The 8,850-nt window shown below is 44.2% G+C and overlaps 1 pseudogene; it reads right to left on the reverse strand.

Annotated features, from left to right (window-relative positions):
* Positions 1-397: 397 nt before the first annotated feature.
* Positions 398-1,544, reverse strand: LOC119823771 (annotated as a pseudogene).
* Positions 1,545-8,850: the final 7,306 nt, after the last annotated feature.

The following is an 8,850-nucleotide window of genomic DNA, read 5'->3' on the forward strand; positions in this document are numbered from 1 at the left end:
ACCTGCACCTTCCCCATCTTCAAAAAGACTATGGGGAGGAGCAATGTGAGCCCTTCAGAGGGACATGACGGGTGGGGGCAGAGATGGGGGCAACAGTCAGGGCAAGCAAGGGTGGGAGGCAAATTCAGTTTTCATTTTTTTTTTTGAAGTTAAAAGTTCCTTTATTTTTTTATTCCTGATACCACTACCTGATTTATTGAAAAGACGAAGACAAAGACGAAGCTACCACAGAAAAAGACGCTAGGAATGTCCATCTAATCGACACCGCACTGCATTAATCAACAGCTGCACCTTTTGCAGACTGTGGCTAGGACGGTCCTGAGCAGAAGAGCCTCCTGGTTAAGCTGTGGTAACTTTTCTGACTGTGGGTCACCATTTCCTTCTGGGGCAGGTTTTTACAGTTCCTCTAAGGCGTTCAGGACGGCTGTCTCAACGTAACCTGCAGCTTTCCTGACAACTCCTTGCGCTCTCTCCTGCTAAGATCCGCAGGCCTTTTCTGCTGTTCTTTTAAAACCTTCTGCTACCATATCCTCCACTTCCAGCACCAGATCCATAGCCGCCACCACAGGGGCTGCCTGAGCTTCTTCCACCAAAACTGCCCCCTTTCATGACGCCATAATTTGATTGCTGTTGTCCACTATAATTTCCAAAGTCATTATCCTTCCCACCACCACCATAGTTACCTCCACCAAAGTTTCCTCCTTCACTGTGACCATCAAATCCTCCTCCCCCACCACCACCCTGGTTTCATACCCTGGTCCACCACCACCATAGCCTCCTCTACCGCTGTAACCAGGACCACACCATGCTTGACACCGTCATCTCCAAATCCACTACCTCCACCATCACCACCTCCATAACCACCTCTGCTGCCACCACCTCCACCACCACAGCCTCCACCAAAGTTTTCACCACGACCAAAATTACCTTCACCACCTCCAAAGTTTCCTCCATGACCCAGAAAATTGCCAGATCCACCCCACAACCACAGACTGCGTATCTCTTCTTTAAGAAGGGCCTTTTCCACTTCGCAATCATGCCCACTAGCAGTGCGGTTTTTCTGAACAAGTTATCAACTGCGTCTGATCATCAAAAGTTACAAAAGCAAATCCTCTCTTTCTCCCACTCTGCCTGGCTTCCATAACTTCTATGGTTTCAATCTTGCCATACTTTCAAAGTAGTCTCTCAGATTCTATTCTTCTCTTTTTTTTAAGTCCACCAACAAACATTTTCTTCACAGTTAAATGGGCACCAGGCTCTACAGAATCCTCTCTAGAAACAGCCCTTGGTTCCACCACCCGCCCATCAACCTCGTGTGGTCGAGCGCGCGCATACACTGCAGCATCCTCCTCTTCACAAGAGTAAGCCATAAAACCCAAGTCCCTGGAACGTTCTGTTTGGGGATCTCTCCTTGCCACACAGTCTATAAGTGTGTCCCATTTCTCAGAATGTTCTCTTAAGCTATTATCTGAGGCGTCAAAGCTCAGACCACCAACAAACAGCCTCCTCAACTGTTCTGGTTCCTTTGGATCGTGGCCCTCCATTTTGAGAGCAGACTCACCTTTTCCCACTTGAGTTCAATATAGGACCCAGAGGAAGAGCCAAATCCATGCTTCATGTTCCCTTGAGTATTCTGTGAATTACTCATTGTGTGCAGGTATCAATTTATTAGTTGAAGTTAAAAAACATAATGACATAGAAATATACTTTTGTCGGAAAAATAATTAAAATGCAGTTGGGATGCGTCCATCCAAATGGGGTGGGTTTCTAATTTTGTTGCACAGCTGTTTTGTTTATTTAGTGCTGGGGATTAAACCTTTGGCCATGTGAATGCTGGGTAAGCACTGGCCCACTGAGCTACACACCCCTAGCCCATTCTCTACTTTTTGAGATAGGTAAAGTTGTCTAAACTGGTCTTGAACTTTCAGTCCTCCTGCCTCGGGCTCCCAGCTAACAGAGATTTCAAGCCTATGCCATTAGGCATGCCTTGGCCAATGTTTCATATGTATTACTTTAACTCTGTTTGGGGCCAGGCAATGGGGTCACGGTCCGGAACTTTCTGGGTGTCTACCTCTACTTTAGTAAGTCCAAAACTGTCACCCCCCCAGTTCATAGTCTGGGAGGCAGGCTATTAAAAGACATTTTAATTTTCAAGTTCCTGTCTGTCTACATTTTCAAGTCTATCCATTATTTAGTCATTTTGAAATGTGTTTCTAAGAATAAAGGAGGAAATCGGTCCCCTCTGGGACAGACCGACTGAAGATGGGGCTTTGGCCGGTGTGTTTTGAGAGACGGACACCTGGCCCCACAACTACTTTTTTTAATCAGATCATTGAATTCTCCAAAGAAGTCTTTTGTGGACATCAAATCACTTCTGCGCTTGGAGGGGATTATAAAATGCCAGTTCTCATCCACGGGGATTGGTTTTCTTGAAGAAATGCATCCTCTAAAGACCAAAGGGGCTGTGAGAGAGGGCCTTGGAGTCAACACGCATTAATGCCTGACATTTGTAGAACACCCTGTGATTTACTGAGAGCATCCGTGTCCGTTAGCCCCTTTGATCTTCCCAGAAACCCAGGGAGAAGCAAGCCTTCCTCCTGGGAACAGGAGTGGAGTTAGTAGTCCCAACTGACTCCTGGGGAAACTGAGGCAGAAAATGGGAGTAATTGCCCAGGTTTCAGAGCCAGGACCTAACTGTGAATTGTGTAAGTCAACACCTCAACACCATGACAGGGTGTGGCAACGTAATGAACTTTCCCGAGCCTCGCTTTCCCCAGCTGAGAAATGGGTAAATACTACTACTCACTGAGGTTAGGAATCAATTGAGTCCATATCTGTGATGCCCTAAGACTGTCTTGAATAAATAGTGTCTGTCTGTACGTGATCTGTTGGCAAAAAGCTGTCCCCAGATACGTGCCCCCACATCCTGGGCTTGCTCATCTAACCAGTCTGTTTTCTGCATGTCTACTAAGAGACCCCCCCCCCCCAAACAGGAAGCTATGGGAAGAATCTGAGGCCAAGAACCTATCTAAAGGATTTTGCCCCCAACTAGGAGGGTGCCCCTAACCAAATATAATCAAAGCTTGGTGACTGCAGAGCAGGAGACTTGGTGACTGCAGTGCCGTTGGGAGAAGGGCACTGGGGAGGCTTCCTGGATGGGGAGTTGATGGGTGTAATCCCCCATAACGATGTCTGGGTTCCCAGTCCAGTTGTGTACCGAGTGGCGTAATAGATCACTCCCCTTCCTGCCCAGCCTCAAACAGGAGGCAAATGATGGCATGGGAGATGTTGCTTCCTAGAGCTGCTTTTCATCCTGCAAATCAGGTGGCAGGGCTGGATGTGGCAGGGACGGGTGTGGCAGGGACCGGTGTGGCAGCACAGCATCAATGAGGTCTGAGAAGAGAAAACTCTCCACCCGCTCCCGCCTCCACCTCAGTACACTCCCGGAACAATGCAAAGGCCGGTTATCCTGTCTGAGCACCACGTCTTCAGGATAAGGTCCCAATGTAGAGAGGGAACACTTAACAAGGAGCTGGTGGTGTATTTACTCTCATTTTTACCATGATCCTTAGAGCCTCCATCCTGTCCACTGCTCTCTGGAAAGGCCCCACAATGCTAGGAGCCATTCAGGGCAAAGGACCTTTCGAGTGACATCAGAGAGAGCTTCATAGCCTGGCAGAGTCCAGGGAAGTGTGTGTCCTGCCTGGGGGCATGAGGCCTGGAGCAAGTTAGTTAACTTCCTGTTGTGAGTGTCTAGAAAGGGTCGGTGTGTTACTCAGGGTTCTCTAGAGTCACAGAACTTACAGAATGAATCTCTCTCTCTCTCTCTCTCTCTCTCTCTCTCTCTTCTCTCTCTACATATATATCTATCTATAGATATATGTAGATATATTTATATAAATATATGTATAGATATCTATTTATATATATTAACTGAGTAAACAGGAAGAGTAAGCAAGAGACTTCTGAACACTGAGCAATGACAAACAGCTGCCTGGACAGTCATGTAAAGTCCCCTCACAATGTTGGGGGAATCCATTCTTGATAGGCTTTTCTATGAAGCAGGGGTTTCAAAGAACTATCCTGCCTTGTCTGGGCAAGGTTTGGCAGTCACTCGCTTTTGTGTCCTGCTTGTCCCATTAGAACAGCATACTGTCACAGCAGTTGAGGCTGGGGCACTCTCTTGCCCAGTGACTTTACTTCTGCCACAAAGAAAGCAAACTCCCTGTGGAGTTTCTTTGATATCCATCATCTTCTCTGAAGTAGATTGGTGTTTCCAGGAGCAGACATATCTCATTGTCATAAGAAAGAAAAAAAGAACCTATGTTATCAAAGCATCTTAAATGTCATATTCTTTAGATCTCTGAAGTGTCTAAAGATGACTTTTCCAAAATATATCCTTGTTTGACCTTGTAAAATTCCTAATATGACTATAAGTTCAATTGTAATAGATGACTAATAACTAATCTGCATTTCCTTATTATCCTAAACATTTGTTAATAATAATTTTCAAGGACTAAAAATATATTTATTATATTGCTAAATGAACTGTATGGGTATAATACCTTGAACAGGATTAAAAATGTATGTATAGTCTGTTTTTTAAAAATTACTCTCAAATTTGTATCAATATACAAAATTTGTATACAATATACAAAAGTCCAATCCAATCTAAAACTATAATTGCTTTTTTAAAAGTAGACTCAATAATCTACCTTTTAATCTTATATTTATATCATCCCCTTTTTTCAAAGTAGATTCTACTCTTTTATCCTATCATATCTGTATTCCTTTTTTTCAAAACAAGAACTCAATCTAATCTTTGTTCAGCTTTCTTCCTGTCCATAACCAAAAACTTGTAACCAACCCCCCTAAACAATGACAAATATCCATAACCCACTGAACAACCAAAAAACACCCATGCCACCTCTTGGGAATGTGGGTGTTGTATTCTTAAATTTACTTCCTGCTGTCTGGGGGGTGATAGTATCTTTAGGGAATCCTGAAAAGAAAAAATTGAGTTAACTGTCAATGCATAATGGGAAAGTGCAGGGTTTGTCTCAAGTCCTGACTAGAATAGTCTGTTAGGTTGGATCTTCTCAGCTAGCCACCTCAAAATTGTTCTGAGCAGTTTGTAGTCTAAAAGTCAATCTTTAGGTTGTGTTTTTCAGCTTAGTGGTGTTTCAGAGTCCTGGAGGAATCACTGTTGTGGGGCCCATCCTCCTTATGGAGACTACATAAGTCGCCATTAGGCGTTCTCATGGTTCACTGCAGAAAACTGATACTCAAACCTGAAGTCATGTACAGAAAGGTAACTGAAACCTTTTTCCAGAATTAGTTAGTACTTTATATGACCATTAATATCATGACCAAAAGTTTAAATATATGTGTGTGTGTGTGTGTGTAGTAAAAATCTTATATCTTAAGAAAAGCTATTAAAGAGCCAATATAAAATATTTATGTTTTATAAATAAAACTTTCCTGAAGATCAGAAAGTAAAACTAAGCCACTAGAGGCCAGGCAGTGGTGTCACACACCTTTAATCCCAGGATTTGGGAGACAGAGGCAGATGGATCTCTGTGAGTTCAAGGCCACCCTGGGCTACACAAGATCAATGCAGAAACACATCTAGGTGGTGGTGGCTCACACACTTAATCCCAGTACTAGGGAGTCACACACCTTTAATCCCAGAACCAGAGAGGAATATAAAGCAGGATGAGACAGCAACTCGTTCTTTCAGTCTGAGGATTTCTTAGAGGTAAGAGCCCTCAAGTGGCTTGGCTGCTTTGCTTTTTTGATCTTCAGGTTGAACCCTAATATCTGTCTCTGGGTTTTTATTATTCATGGTACAGCATGTTGTCTTCTTGTCTCAAGATCCAGGTCACAAATGTGCCCTCCATTTTTGGATTGTAGTACATTCCACATATAGCCAAGTTGACAACCAAGAATAGCTATTATAGTTGGGTCACTCCCACCATACTGGTAGAACAAGCACCCTGTCAGTCTGGAAGGTCTTTCAACCAATATGGAAAAGGACATGGGCTCTCAGATCATCCATGAGAGAGGACAAGGGCAGAATTGGGGATTCAGCAAGATGACACATAACAAAGTTCTTCCTGCTTTGCCTACTGGGGTGCTGTCCCCCAAAGTACTAGTTCCAGGGCATCCTCTGAGAGTCATTAGCCTCATTTTATAAAAGTGTGGACTGAGGCCCAGGGAAAGGAAGGTGGTGGGCACAGGTGGCTAGGATTCGACCAGAAGCGACTTCAGCAGCCTCTGTGCACACTGTGTGGAGGTCAAGTGAGCAGCACGCAGGAGCCAGGTCTCTTTTTCCTGGTAGGTATGGAGGGGAAGATTTTTGTGTTATTTTCTCTCAGGATTGGGTCTTAGAGGAGAGGTATGTGGGCCACAGCTGCTGCCCTTTGTCCACCTCCTGCACCCACGTTTTGCATGCCAGGCAGGAAATCTAGCCAACTTGTTTGTTTGAGGAGCTGGTCTACAAACACACATTGTATAACGCAGGCAAGGTCTCATTCAGAGGACCAATGGCAGGGCACCCAACCAAACAAGGAACACCTCAAATGCTGGGCTATTGTCCAGACTTCTGAACCCTAGAAAGTTCCCAGCCTGTAGGCAATCATGATTTAGATTAACCCGAGTTCCCCACCCAACCTCTCACCCCCGATTCCAAAGCAGAGGGAACTCCAAGCCAGGGCTGGAGTGAAATCAAGAAGAAAATTAAATCAGACAGCACACATACTAGCCCCCCGCCTTGAAAGGGGACCTCTGTGGGCTACAGAGATGGCTCAGCCATCAAGAGCTCTACTGAGCTAGCAGAGGGCCCAGGTTGCAGCTCACAACAGAAGTTGTCAGTTCTGGAGGATGTGATGCCCTCTTCAGGTACCTGCATGTACATAATAGTACACACATACACACATGGACACACACATGTGCACACATAAAATAACTCTTAGAAAAGGAAATGGGGCCCCCGTTGGTTTTCATCATAGATTTATGAATTCTGTGGGTGGGCCTCTCTATCAGTGGCACGGGCCTCTCTGGGAACTAGAAAGGGACCCTTGCTTTGTGGTATGTGCTGACTTCTACAGTGTGAACGTTTCTGGCTTAATGTCAGCTGACTCTCAGTCACAGGTTGTCCAGCAGGTCCAGATGAAGGGGACCAGACTCCTCACAAGAAAGTATGTTTTAGATTTCCTTTGCAAGATCATCACAAACACACAGAGTTAGAAATAATACTCTCATAGATCCTGAGGCTCACTTCTTCTCCTAGGATGCCTTGATTAAGTTTGCCTGCAGTCTGGAGGAGTTCTGGACTAAGCAGAATTGAAGGTCAGGGTGTAGTTGCTCAGACAGAATGGAATGGAATGAGTCAAAATCCCCCAGGTGTATGCCAAATCAAAATCCTTTTTTAAAATTTTTATTGGGGAGGGTCTGTTACTTCTTTTATCTTTTGAGATTATAATTACATCCTTCACCCTTCCCTATTCTCCTTCAAACCACCCCATATACTCCTTGCTGTCTTTCAAATTCATGGCTGCTTTTTTTAATTGTTACTACATGCACATATGTATGTAAAGATGCATATATGTGTAAATATATATAATTCTAAATACAGCATGCCCAATATGCATAATGTTACTCATATATGTTTTCAGGGCTGGTCATTTGGTATTGGATGACCAACTGGTGTGCTCTTCCCTGGGGGAGACATTTCTCCCACTCTCAGCATTCCTAAGTTATGCACACACAAAGCAATGCATACCGGATTTCAAAGGTTTCACTAAAAATGATGTAATATAGGCTGTCTTTATTTTAATGTACATGCGTTTGTATGGGTACAATATTTGTGTGTGCCTATGTGCATGCCTGTCTGCATATTTATCTGTATATGTATGATTTGGGTCTGTATGTATGCCTATGTGTGTTTGTCTATGTACATGTACGTGTCTATGCATGTGTGCATCTGTGTATATGTGATGTGTGTCTCTGCTTGTGTATATGTATGTCTGTGTCTGTGTGTGCTTGTGTGTGTTTGTATATGTATGATGTGTATGTATCTCTGTATTTGTGTACATGTCTATGTATGTGTGGGTCTGTGTATGTACGATGTGTATGTCTCTCTCTCTCTCTCTCTCTCTCTCTCTCTGTGTGTGTGTGTGTGTGTGTGTATGTGTAGGCCAGTAGTTGATGCAGGCTGTCATTACTTAGCAGTTGTCTATCTTGGCATTTGAGGTAGGGTCTCTCACTAGCCTAGAGCATATCAATTAGTTTAGATTTTCTGGCCAGAGAGCCCAGGGATCCTCCAGTCTCTGCCTCTCCACTGCTGGGATTACAGGTGACTGCCACCATGCCTGTTTTTTTTACCTGGGTTCTGGAGGAATCAAACTCAGGTCTTCATGCTTATATTGCAAGCATCTTACTGAACCATCTCCCCAGTCTCTCTAATATTTCTTACACTGATTCATTTAGAACTAATATTTTTGATGCACACAATTGAGATTAAATATATTAAAGGAATTTTACCATTTCCTTTGTACCATTTGAGTGGAGCCACTAGGGAATCAGGAAGCTGTCTGTCCCTGACTCCTAAAGTCCACCTCTCTTCACACTCCCCCAACATGGTGTGAACAGCTAGTCTTATCTTTCCCCAGTGCCAAGACCAAAACTCTGCGGCCATATAGAAGGGGCTTCTTATAATGATGATTCTTGATCCTCATCCTTGACTGGCAGGACAGTTGACCTGAAGATCATACCCATCCTGCAAGTCAGCAGAGTGGCTAGAGACCACACACACCCCCAAAACCATCCCTCCCAGGCCCCATGCTTCCA

The sequence above is a fragment of the Arvicola amphibius genome, chromosome 9, assembly GCF_903992535.2.
Source record: "Arvicola amphibius chromosome 9, mArvAmp1.2, whole genome shotgun sequence".
NCBI classification, from domain to species: domain Eukaryota; kingdom Metazoa; phylum Chordata; class Mammalia; order Rodentia; family Cricetidae; genus Arvicola; species Arvicola amphibius.